Source organism: Triticum dicoccoides, chromosome 2A (assembly GCF_002162155.2).
Source record: "Triticum dicoccoides isolate Atlit2015 ecotype Zavitan chromosome 2A, WEW_v2.0, whole genome shotgun sequence".
NCBI classification, from domain to species: Eukaryota; Viridiplantae; Streptophyta; class Magnoliopsida; order Poales; family Poaceae; genus Triticum; species Triticum dicoccoides.
The window spans coordinates 81,818,677-81,830,936 of record NC_041382.1 but is presented as its reverse complement, the minus strand read 5'-3'; positions in this window follow the sequence as shown (position 1 = coordinate 81,830,936).

Here is a 12,260-nt window from a genome sequence, read left to right as displayed (position 1 = left end):
CTCCTACTACTTAGTTATTTCCTTTGCTATTTATTTTGCCTTTATTTTACTTTGCATCTTTATCATAAAAATACCAAAAATATTATCTTATCATATCTATCAGATCTCACTCTCGTAAGTGGCCCTATGGGGATTGACAACCCCTATTTGCGTTGGTTGCGAGGATTTATTTGTTTTGTGCAGGTGCAAGGGACTCGCGCGTAGCCTCCTACTAGATTGATACCTTGGTTCTCAAAAATTGAGGGAAATACTTACGCTACTTTGCTGCATCATCCCTTCCTCTTCGGGGAAAACCAACGCAGTGCTAAAAGAGGTAGCAATGACTAAGACTCCGTTCTCCGGAACAATGGAGCGAGCAACAAATTTGTTGGAAATCATACATACTGATGTATGTGGTCCGATGAATATTGAGGCTCGCGGCAGGTATCATTATTTTCTGATCTTCACAGATGATTTGAGCAGATATGAGTATATCTACTTGATGAAACACAAATCTGAAACATTTGAAAAGTTCAAAGAATTTCAGAGTGAAGTGGAGAATCATCTTGACAAAAAAAGTTTCTACGATATGATCGCAGAAGTAAAATATTTGAGTTACGAGTTTGGCCTTGTGTTAAAACAATGTGAAATAGTTTCACTACTCACGCCACCTGGAACACCACAGTGTAATGGTGTGTACGAACATCGTAACCGTACTTTATTAGATATGGTGCGATCTATGATGTCTCTTACCGATTTACCACTATCATTTTGGGGTTATGCATTAGAGACAACTACATTCACGTTAAATAGGGCACCATCTAAATCCGTTGAGACGGCATCGTATGAACTATGGTTTGGCAAGAAACCTAAGCTGTCATTTCTTAAAGTTTGAGGTTGCAATGCTTATGTGAAAAAGTTTCAACCTAATAAGCTCAAACCCAAATCGGAGAAGTGCGTCTTCATAGGATACCCAAAAGAAAATGTTGGGTACACCTTCTATCACAGATCCGAAGGCAAGATATTCATTGCTGAGAATGGATCCTTTCTAGAGAAGGAGTTTCTCTCGAAAGAAGTGAGTGGGAGGAAAGTAGAACTTGATGAGGTAACTGTACCTACTCTCTTATTGGAAATTACTTTATCACAGAAATCTGTTCCTGTGACTACTACACCAATTAGTGAGGAAGCTAATGATGATGATCATGTAACTTCAGATCAAGTTACTACCGAACCTCGTAGGTAAACCAGAGTGAGATCCGGACCAGAGTGGTACGGTAATCTTGTTCTGGAGGTCATGTTACTTGACCATGACGAACCTACGAACTATGAGGAAGCGATGATGAGCCCAGATTCCACGAAATGGCTTGAGGCCATGAAATCTGAGATGAGATCCATGTACGAGAACAAAGTATGGACTTTGATTGACTTGCCCAATGATCGACGAACCATTGAGATTAAATGGATCTTCAAGAGGAAGGCGAACGCTGATAGTAGTGTTACTATCTACAAAGCTAGAACTGTCGCAGAAAGGTTTTCGACAAGTTCAAGGTGTTGACTACGATGAGAGTTTCTCACTCGTATCTATGCTTAAGTCTGTCCGAATCATGTTAGCAATTGCCGCATTTTATGAAATCAGGCAAATGGATCAACAAAACTGCATTCCTTAATGGATTTATTTAAGAAGAGTTGTATATGATGCAACCAGAAGGTTTTGTCAATCCTAAAGGTGCTAACAAAATATGCAAGCTCCAGCGATCCATCTATGGAGTGGTGCAAGCATCTCAGAGTTGGAATATATACTTTGATGAGCTGATCAAAGCATATAATTTTATACAGACTTGTGGTGAAGCCCGTATTTACAAGAAAGTGAGTGGGAGCACTACAACATTTCTGATAAATATATGTGAATGACATATTGTTGATCGGAAATAATGTAGAATTTTCTGGAAAGCATAAAGGAGTATTTGAAAGGAGTTTTTTCAATAAAGACCTCAGTGAAGCTACTTACATATTGAGCATCAAGATCTATAGAGATAGATCAAGACGCTTGATAAGTTTTTTCAATGAGTACATACCTTGACAAGATTTTGAAGTAGTTCAAAATGGAACAATCACAGAAAGAGTTCTTACCTGTGTTATAAGGTGTGAAATTGAGTAAGACTCAAAGCCCGACCACGGCAGAAGATAGAAAGAGAATGAAAGTCATTCCCTATGCCTCAGCCATAGTTTCTATAAAGTATGCCATGATGTGTACCAGATCTATTGTATACCCTACATTGAGTTTAGCAAGGGGGTACAATAGTGATCTGGGAGTAGATCACTGGACAACGGTCAAAATTATCCTTAGTGTAATAAGGATATGTTTCTCGATTATGGAGGTGACAAAAGGTTTGTCGTAAAGGGTTACGTCGATGCAAATTTTGACACTGATCCAGATGACTCTAAAGTCTTAATCTGGATACATTTTGAAAGTGGGAGCAATTAGCTAGAGTAGCTCAGTACAGAGCATTGTTGACATAGAAATTTGCAGTATACATACGGATCTAAATGTTGCAGACCCGTTAACTAAACTTCTCTCACAAGCAAAACATGATCACACCTTAATACTCTTTGGGTGTTAATCACATAGAGATGTGAACTAGATTATTGACTCTAGTAAACCCTTTGGGTGTTGGTCACATGACGATGTGAACTATGGGTGTTAATCACATGGTGATGTGAACTATTGATGTTAAGTCACATGGCGATGTGATCTAGATTATTGACTCTAGTGCAAGTGGGAGACTGAAGGAAATATGCCCTAGAGGCAATAATAAAGTTATTATTTATTTCCTTATTTCATGATAAATGTTTATTATTTAAGCTAGAATTGTATTAACCGGAAACATAATACATGTGTGAATACAAAGACAAACAGAGTGTCACTAGTATGCCTCTATTTGACTAGCTCATTGATCAAAGATGGTTAAGTTTCCTAACCATAGACATGAGTTGTCATTTGATTAATGGGATCACATCATTAGGAGAATGATGTGATTGACTTGACCCATTCCGTTAGCTTAGCACTTGATCGTTTAGTTTGTTGTTGTTGCTTTCTTCATGACTTATACATGTTCCTATGACTATGAGATTATGCAACTCCCATTTACCGGAGGAACACTTTGTGTGCCACCAAACGTCACAACGTAACTGGGTGATTATAAAGGTGCTCTACAGGTGTCTCCGAAGGTACTTGTTGGGTTGGCGTATTTCGAGATTAGGATTTGTCACTCCGATTGTCGGAGAGGTATCTCTGGGCCCACTCGATAATGCACATCACTATAAGCCTTGCAAGCATTGCAACTAATGAGTTAGTTGCGGGATGATGTATTACGAAACGAGTAAAGAGACTTGCCGGTAACAAGATTGAACTAGGTATTGAGATACCGACGATCGAATCTCGGGCAAGTAACATACCGATGACAAAGGGAACAACGTATGTTGTTATGCGGTCTGACCGATAAAGATCTTCGTAGAATATGTAGGAGCCAATATGGGCATCCAGGTCCCGCTATTGGTTATTGACCAGAGAGGTGTCTCGGTCATGTCTACATAGTTCTCAAACCCGTAGGGTCCGCACGCTTAACGTTCATTGATGATATAATACTATGGGTTATGTATGTTGGTGACCGAATGTTTTTTAGAGTTTTGGATGAGATCACGGATATGACGAGGAACTCCGGAATGTTCCGGAAGTAAAGATTGATATGTGGATAGTAGTGTTTGATCTCCGGAAGGGTTCCGGAATTCACCGGAAGGGGTTCCGGATGTTTCCTGAAATGTTTGGGCACAAGAACACTTTATCTGGGCCAAAGGGGAAATCCCACGAGGTTTTTGGAAAGCGCAAAAGGAAGTTTTGCGGAGTCCAGGGGCCAGACGCCAGGGTCCCTGGCATCTGGGTCCAGACGCCGGGAACCCTGGCATCTGGCCCTGGAGTCCGAGAAGGACTCTTGCCTTTCGGGTGAAACCGACTTTGTGGAGGCTTTTACTCCAAGTTTCGACCCCAAGGCTCAGCTTATAAATAGAGGGGCAGGGTTAGCACCCAAGAGAGATCAAGAAACACCAAGCCGTGTGCCAGCAACCCCATCCCCTCTAGTTTATCCTCCATCAGAGTTTTCATAGTGCTTAGGTGAAGCCCTGCGGAGATTGTTCTTCACCTACACCGTCACCACACCGTCGTGCTGCCAGAACTCATCTACTACTTCGCCCCTCTTGCTGGATCGAGAAGGCGAGGACGTCACTGAGCCGAACATGTGCAAAACTCGGAGGTGCCGTGCTTTCGGTACTTGGATCGGTCGGATCGTGAAGACGTACGACTACATCAACCGCGTTGATATAACGCTTCCACGAACGGTCTACGAGGGTACGTAGACAACACTCTCCCCTCTCATTGCTATGCATCACCATGATCCTGCGTGTGCATAGGAATTTTTTTGAAATTACTACATTCCCCAATAGTGAGCAGATCCCAATCCTCGTTAGGGGCGATTTTAACATTATTCGAAGGAGGGAGGAAAAGAATAATGATAATTTTGATGACAGATGGTCGTTTATGTCCAATACCATAATCGAAAGCCTGGATCTTAGAGAGATCGAGCTTTCGGGTAGGAAATTTACCTGGGCTAATACGCTACCAAACCTGACATTTGAGAAGCTGGACCATGTCCTTGCTAGTGTCGAATGGGAACAGGAGTTTCCCCTGGTCAAGGTCCAAGCGTTATCGCGCGCAATCTCAGATCACACCCCGTTGCTAGTTGATTCTGGCGAGGCCACTCACGTGGGGAACAAAAACACTTTTTCTTTCGAATTAGCGTGGTTCGAAAGAGTAGGGTTCCTGGATCTGATAGCCAGAGAATGGGCTAAAGGTGCAGGTGGGAGTTCTCCTGTGGAAAGATGGCAGAATAAGATTAGGCATCTATGAAGGTTCCTTCGTGGATGGGCTAAGCACATGCATGGGATTTATAAGGCTGAAAAGGAAAGGCTCCATTTACTTATTCAATCCCTAGATTTAAAAGTTGAGTCCACCATTTTAGATACCAGAGAGCTGGAAACTAAAGTGGAGGCAGAGTTGAGACTGAAAGAACTCCTTCGAGAGGAGGAATTGAAGTGGGCACTACGGGCTAAGGTTTGCAAAATCGTCCAAGGGTATGATAACACTCAATTCTTTCATATGATTGCTAATGGCAAACATCGAAAAAAGAGGATGTTTCAATTAGAGCAGGACGAGGGGGCGATTTTAGGACAAGAAAACCTCAAGGTGTATATAATAAATTACTATAAGCAGTTGTTTGGGCCTCCGGAGGATAACTTTGTGTCCTTAGATGAGTCCAGGGTTGAGGATGTCCCCTAACTCGCAGCAGATGAGAATGATATTTTAAGGCCCCATTTACGGAGAAAGAGGTGTTTGAGGCTATTTCACAAATGAAGAACAATAAGGCTCCAGGGTCGGATGGTTTTCCGGTGGAGTTTTATAAAAAGTGTTGGCACATTGTCAAAGGGGATTTACTTCCGATGTTCCATTATTTATTCTCCGGACATCTTCATTTGTTTCAATTGAATTTTGGAATGATAACTTTACTTCCTAAGAAAACAGAGGCCGTTCGTATTGAGCAGTTCAGGCCTATCTGTCTTCTTAATGTAAGTTTCAAAATTTTCACCAAGGTTGGGACCAATAGGCTTACGCAAATTGCGCACTCTATAGTGCAATCATCCCAGACTGCTTTCATGCCAGACAGAAATATCCTAGAAGGGTTGGTCGTCCTGCATGAAACACCCCATGAACTCCACACGAAAAAAATTGACGGAGGTATTTTCAAAGTGGACTTTGAGAAAGCGTACGATAAGGTCAAATGGCATTTCCTTCAACAGGCCTTGCGAATGAAAGGTTTTGATCAGGCCTGGAGGCACCAGGTAGACTCTTTCACGCAAAAAGGGAGTGTTGGAATTAAAGTGAATGATGATATAGGTCATTACTTCCAAACACACAAAGGATTGAGGCTAGGCGACCCGATGTCACCTATCCTATTTAACATAGTGGATTGATATGTTGACAATTATCATAGGAAGGGCTAAGGATGCGGGGTGGGTAGGTGGCCTAGTACCGCACTTAGTTGATGGAGGTGTATCCATCCTACAGTACGCAGATGATACTATCATCTTCATGGAGCATGACTTGGCAAAAGCGCGAAACATGAAGCTTGTGTTATGCTTATTCGAACAATTGACCGAGTTAAAGATTAACTTCCATAAGAGCGAATTGTTCTGTTTTGGAAGAGCTAATGATGACTAAGAGGCATATAAACAATTGTTCGGGTGTGAATTGGGGGCTCTACCTTTCACGTATTTAGGTATACCAATCCACCATCATAAGCTGACTAACAAAGAATGGAAGTGCATTGAGGATCTATGTGAAAGTTGAGCTGCTGGAAGGGCAAGCTAATGTCATATGGAGGCCGATTAATTCTCATTAATTCGGTCCTCACGAGTATGCCCATGTTTCTTCTTTCATTTTTCGAGGTACCTGTAGGGGTCCGGAATAGGCTAGACTTCTATCGATCATGATTCTTTTGGCAGATCGATGAAATAAAAAGAAAGTACAAACTTGCTAAGTGGGATATCATTTGTCGGTCAAAATACCAAGGAGGTCTAGGCATTGAAAATTTGGAGGTGAAGAACAGATGTCTTCTTAGCAAGTGGCTGTTCGAACTTTCGATTGAGACGGAGGCCACATGGGCTCAACTGCTGCGTAATAAGTACCTTCACTCAAAGACCTTGTCCGAGGTGACAGTGAGGCAGACTGATTCGCCTTTTTGGAAGCGATTGATGTGTAACGCCCCGAGACCGTTGCGCCAGGTGTCTTCCAGTTATTCGCTGTTGTTGCCTTGTCAATTGTTTGCGTGTCATGCATTTCATATCATGTCATCATGTGCATCGCATTTGCATACGTGTTCGTCTCATGCATGCGAGCATTTTCCCCGTTGTCCGTTTTGCAATCCAGCACTCCTATGTCCTCCGACACTCTCTTTCGCCTCTTTTCGTGTGCGGGTGTTGAACATCCTCGGATTGGACCGAGATTTTCCAAGCGGCCTTTGTTCACTACCGGTAGACCGCCTGTCAAGTTTTGTGTCATTTGGAGTTCGTTTGATACTCCAATAGTTAACCGAGGAACCGTAAAGGCCTCGTGTGTGTTGCAGCCCAACACCCCTCCAAAGTGGCCCAAAACCCATCCAAACCCCCTCCATCCTCTCGGTCGTTCGATCACGATCGCGTGGCCAAAAACCTGTAACGCCTCGAGACCGATGTGCCAGGTGTCCTCTAGTTATTCGTTGTTGTTGCCTTGTCATTGCTTGTGTGTCATGCATTGCATATCATGTCATCATGTGCATTTCATTTGCATACATGTTCGTCTCATGCATCCGAGCATTTTCCCCGTTGTCCGTTTTGCATTCCGGCGCTCCTATCTCCTCCGGTGCCCTTTTCTACCTATTTTCGTGTGTGGGGGTTAAACATTTTCGGATTGGACTGAGACTTGCCATGCGGCCTTGGTTTACTACCGGTAGACCGTCTGTCAAGTTTCGTGCCATTTGGACTTCGTTTGATACTCCAATGGTTAACCGAGGGACCGAGAAGGCCTCGTTTGTGTTGCAGCCCAACACCCTTCCATTTTGGCCCAAAGCCCACCTAAACCTCCTCCATCATCTCGGTCGTTCGATCACGATCGTGTGGCCGAAAACCGCACCTCATTTGGACTCTCCTAGCTCCCTCTACCTATAAATATGTGGCCTCCCTCAAAATTTTCGCGCAGTCTAACCCTAACCTCCGTCCTCCTTGCGCCGCCGGACACGTCCGCCCGGCGGCCGGACATGTCCACCCCATCCGGCCACGTCACCTGACCAATGGCGCGCTGCCACGTCGTCACTGCCGCCTCCCTCCTCCAATCCCGTTGCGCCACGTTGCTCCCGCCGCGTCCCACCGCCGCCGCGGCCCGCCAAGCCCATCTAAGGCCTGCCTGGTCCCGGATCTCTGCCTCGCCGCGCCCGCAGGACCCGGCGGAGAGCGCCGCCCACCCCCGCTGAGAGGCACACCTTTCGCCGGCCGCCGGGAGCCATCTCCGCCACCGCCTCGTTTTCGCCGTCGACAACCGCCACCACCCGCGTCAGACTCCCTCCGGCGAGCTTCGCCATCGCCGGTGCACCGCACCTAGTGCACGATCCCGCGTCGGATCCGGAGAGCCGCCACCCGGATCTGTCGATCCCGCGCCGTCCTCGCCTCCTCGGTGCCCCGCACCTCCCTCGCCGGCCCTGCGTACTATGCCACCGCCGCCGCCGCCATGGCCATGCTCGGGAGCGAGCAGAGGAGCCGCTCGCTCCTCGTGCCCGTTGACCGCGGCCCACTTTGGGTCGTGGACCAGCAGCGCCTGTCGGCCCACCTTCCTCTCCCTCCTTCCTGGGCCGAGCCCAGTGGTGAGCGCCTCTAAACCCCGCCCGTGCGTCTTTTAATTATTTCGCGCTCATCATGTTTTTTTTCTGGAAAACTGCTAAGTCCCTAGATCCCAATATTTTTTATGCATTTTCATCGCATCATAACTCATCATCCATGGCTCCATTTTGAGCGTGTAGCATATCAAAATGTTCGTCTTAACGAGTACATCATTTATTCTCATTGCATCATTTTATTTTGAGCTCATCTTGATGCCCGAAATGCTGTTGGAAGAGGGCTATGTGATAAACTTGGAAGATTTGTTTCATCAAATAGATATTTGTCTTTTTTGCCATGCTTAATGTGTGCATGATATGCTCCTGAGTTCTACATGAGTTTTGTTATATGCCATGCCATCTTTACAGAGGTGCTTACCATTTGTTTTTGTGATATATGTGGTGACTAGCACAAGCTTGCAAAGTAGTGCATTCGTTAATGCTGATTTCAGGGACTTAGAATTTCACCAAGTCCTTGTTCTGTTTTTGTCATTCAACCATATGTTCATGTTGTTTCCTAGTGATCCGTGCCTCTTTTGAGGATGATCAGTAAGGATGATTTGTTAACATTGTGGTGCTCTATGCATTCATGTCTTTGTTTGCATTTATGGAGCAACCTAGCTTGAGTCAATCGAGCTCTACTTTTGCTATTTCGTGAATCCTGGCAGATTGTCGACTTGTTAGCGATTTTGCCGAGGATGTTGTTATTGATCCATGCATGCTATGTTGTTGTTCTTACCATTTCTATCTTCTATGCCATGTATTCTTGATGGTTGTATGCTTAGTTTGCCATGACATTCTCTGTAATGAGTGCATCGAGCTCGTGAACATGCCTACTCGTTAACTGATTTGCATGCTCCAGTTTTTCACTAAGTCTGTAATCTGATTATGTTGTTGCCATGTTCACATGCTTGCAATTGTAATTTCGGATCCCTTTTGGTTCAAGGTCACTAAGGGACTTTTGTTAAGTGCTTTGAGTAGCTTCATGACATGCCTTGCTTTGCCATGTTAAGTTCCTGTAGCATATAGTTTTCATGCTCTAAAGTGTGCTTCCTGATGTTAAATTCTAGACTTGTGTTAATTTCACTAAGTCTGAAACCTGTTATCATTTGCACTTTTGCCATGCTTGTTTGAACCTGTTAATGGATGAATTGGCCGTAGCTCAGTGTTCATCTTTTGTCAAGCATCATGAGTGGATCCCTGCCATGTATCTTGTTGCCATGTTTGAGTGTTGTAGAATATTTATCTTGATGCATTTAGATGGCTACTTGTTGATTATCGCAGACCGGTGTCATATTTGTTTTGCTTGCCATTTCCAAACCGTGCATCCAATTCTGGTGATCTTTATATCTATTTCAACCGAAATCACCTCACCTTTCCAGTGGCACTCTTGGATTTCCATGTTGAGGCCAGGTTCAATCATTCCTTTCCAAATTATGCATATGCATCGCATACCGCATCCCGCATATCATACCATGTTCATCTGTTGGTTGTTTACTATGTTGTGTGCTTCTTTCCGGTGTTGCTTCTTCAGGTTGGTTCCTATAACGTCGCGTTTGTGAGGACCCGTTCGACTACGTCTGTTTGTCTTCTTCATGGACTCGTTCTTCTTCCTTGCGGGATTTCAGCAAGATGACCATACCCTCGAAATCACTTCTATCTTTGCTTGCTAGTTGATCGCTCTTTTGCTATGCCTATGTTGCGATACCTGCCACTTGCTTATCAGGCCTCCCATATTGTTGAATCAAGCATCTAACCCACCTTGTCCTAGCAAGCCGTTGTTTGGCTATGTTACCGCTTTGCTCAGCCCCTCTTATAATGTTGTTAGTTGCAGGTGAAGATTGGAGCTTGTTCCATGTTTGGAACATGGATATTTTGTTGGGATATCACAATATCTCTTATTTAATTAATGCATCTATATACTTGGTAAAGGGTCGAAGGCTCGGCCTTATGCCTGGTGTTTTGTTCCACTCTTGCCGCCCTAGTTTCCGTCATATCGGTGTTATGTTCCCGGATTGTGCGTTCCTTACGCGGTTGGGTTATAATGGGAACCCCTTGACAATTCGCTTTGAATAAAACTCCTCCAGCAAGGCCCAACCTTGGTTTTACCATTCGCCACCTAGCCTCTTTTTCCCTTGGGTTAGGCCAGCCCAAGGGTCATCTTTATTTTAAACCCCTGGGCCAGTGCTTCTCTAAGTGTTGGTCCAACCCAGAGCACCGTGCGGGGCCGTCCCTTGGCAACTTGGGTTACGTTGGCTCCCGTACGCTTAGCTTATCCGGTGTGCCCTGAGAACGAGATATGTGCAGCTCCTATCGGGATTTGTCGGCACATCCGGGCGGCTTTGCTGGTCTTGTTTTACCATTGTCGAAATGACTTATAACCAGGATTTCGAGTCTGGCCGGGTCTTCCTGGGAGAAGGAATATCCTTCGTTGACCGTGAGAGCTTGTGATGGGCTAAGTTGGGACACCCCTGCAGGGTTTTGAACTTTCGAAAGCCGTGCCAGCGGTTATGGGAAGATGGGAATTTGTTAATGTCCGTTTGTAGAGAACTTGACACTTAACTTAACTAAAATGCATCAACAGTGTGTGTAGCCATGATGGTCTCTTTCCGGCGGAGTCCCGAAAGTGAAAACGGTTCTTGTGTTATGCTTGAACATAAGTAGTTTCAGGATCACTTCTTGATCACTTCTAGTTCACGACCGTTCTTTGCTTCTCTTCTCGCTCTCATTTGCGTAAGTTAGCCACCATATATACTAGTGCTTGCTGCAGCTCCACCTCACTACCTTTTCCTACCCATAAGCTTAAATAGTCTTGATCGCGAGGGTGTGAGATTTCTAAGTCCCCGTGACTCACAGATTACTTCCAAAACCAGTTGCAGGTGCCGATGATAATCGTGCAGGTGACGCAGCCGAGCTCAAGGAGGAGCTCGATGAAGATAGTGTTCGTTGGTTGTTTCGTTTCCAGTTGATCAGTAGTGGAGCCCAGTCGGGGCGACCATGTATCTAGCATTAGGGGTGGTCTTCTTTTATTTTGGTTCCATAGTCGGACCGTGTTTGTATTCTAGATGTTGTAATGCTATATTTATGTATTATGTGAAGTGGCGATTGTAAGCCAACTCTTTATCCCTTTCTATTTCAGTGCATGGGATGTGTAAAGATTACCCCTCTTGTGACATGCCTCCAATGCGGTTATGCCTCTAAGTCGTGCTCCGGCACATGGGAGATATAGCCGCATCATGGGTGTTACATGATGAGAGTCAAATCACTCTTTTTCAACAGGACAAGGTTCATAGTTGGAAACGGTACCAATACAAGATTCTGGGAGGACACATGGCTAGGGGACACGCCCCTTGCACTCCAATATCCGTCATTGTATAGTATTGTTCAGCGTAGAGATGCGTATGTGGCTTCAGTACTCCAGTCCATTCCGCTCAATATTCAATTTAGGAGGACGCTAGTGGGAAACCGTTGGGAAGTTTGGCTCAATCTTGTGAGAAGATTGATGAATGTTCAGCTGTCTCAACAGCCCGATCGGTTATGTTGGAAGCTAACTAAGAATGGACAGTTTTCAGTCAAATCCATGTACTTGTATGTAATCAACTATAGCATGATTCCTCATTCAAAGCATGTTTGGAAAGTCAAAGTACCTTTGAAAATCAAAGTGTTTATGTGGTTTGTGCATAAACAAGTTATTTTAACTAAGGATAATTTGGCAAAACACAATTGGATAGGATCTACAAGATGTAGCTTTTGCGACCAACATGAGTC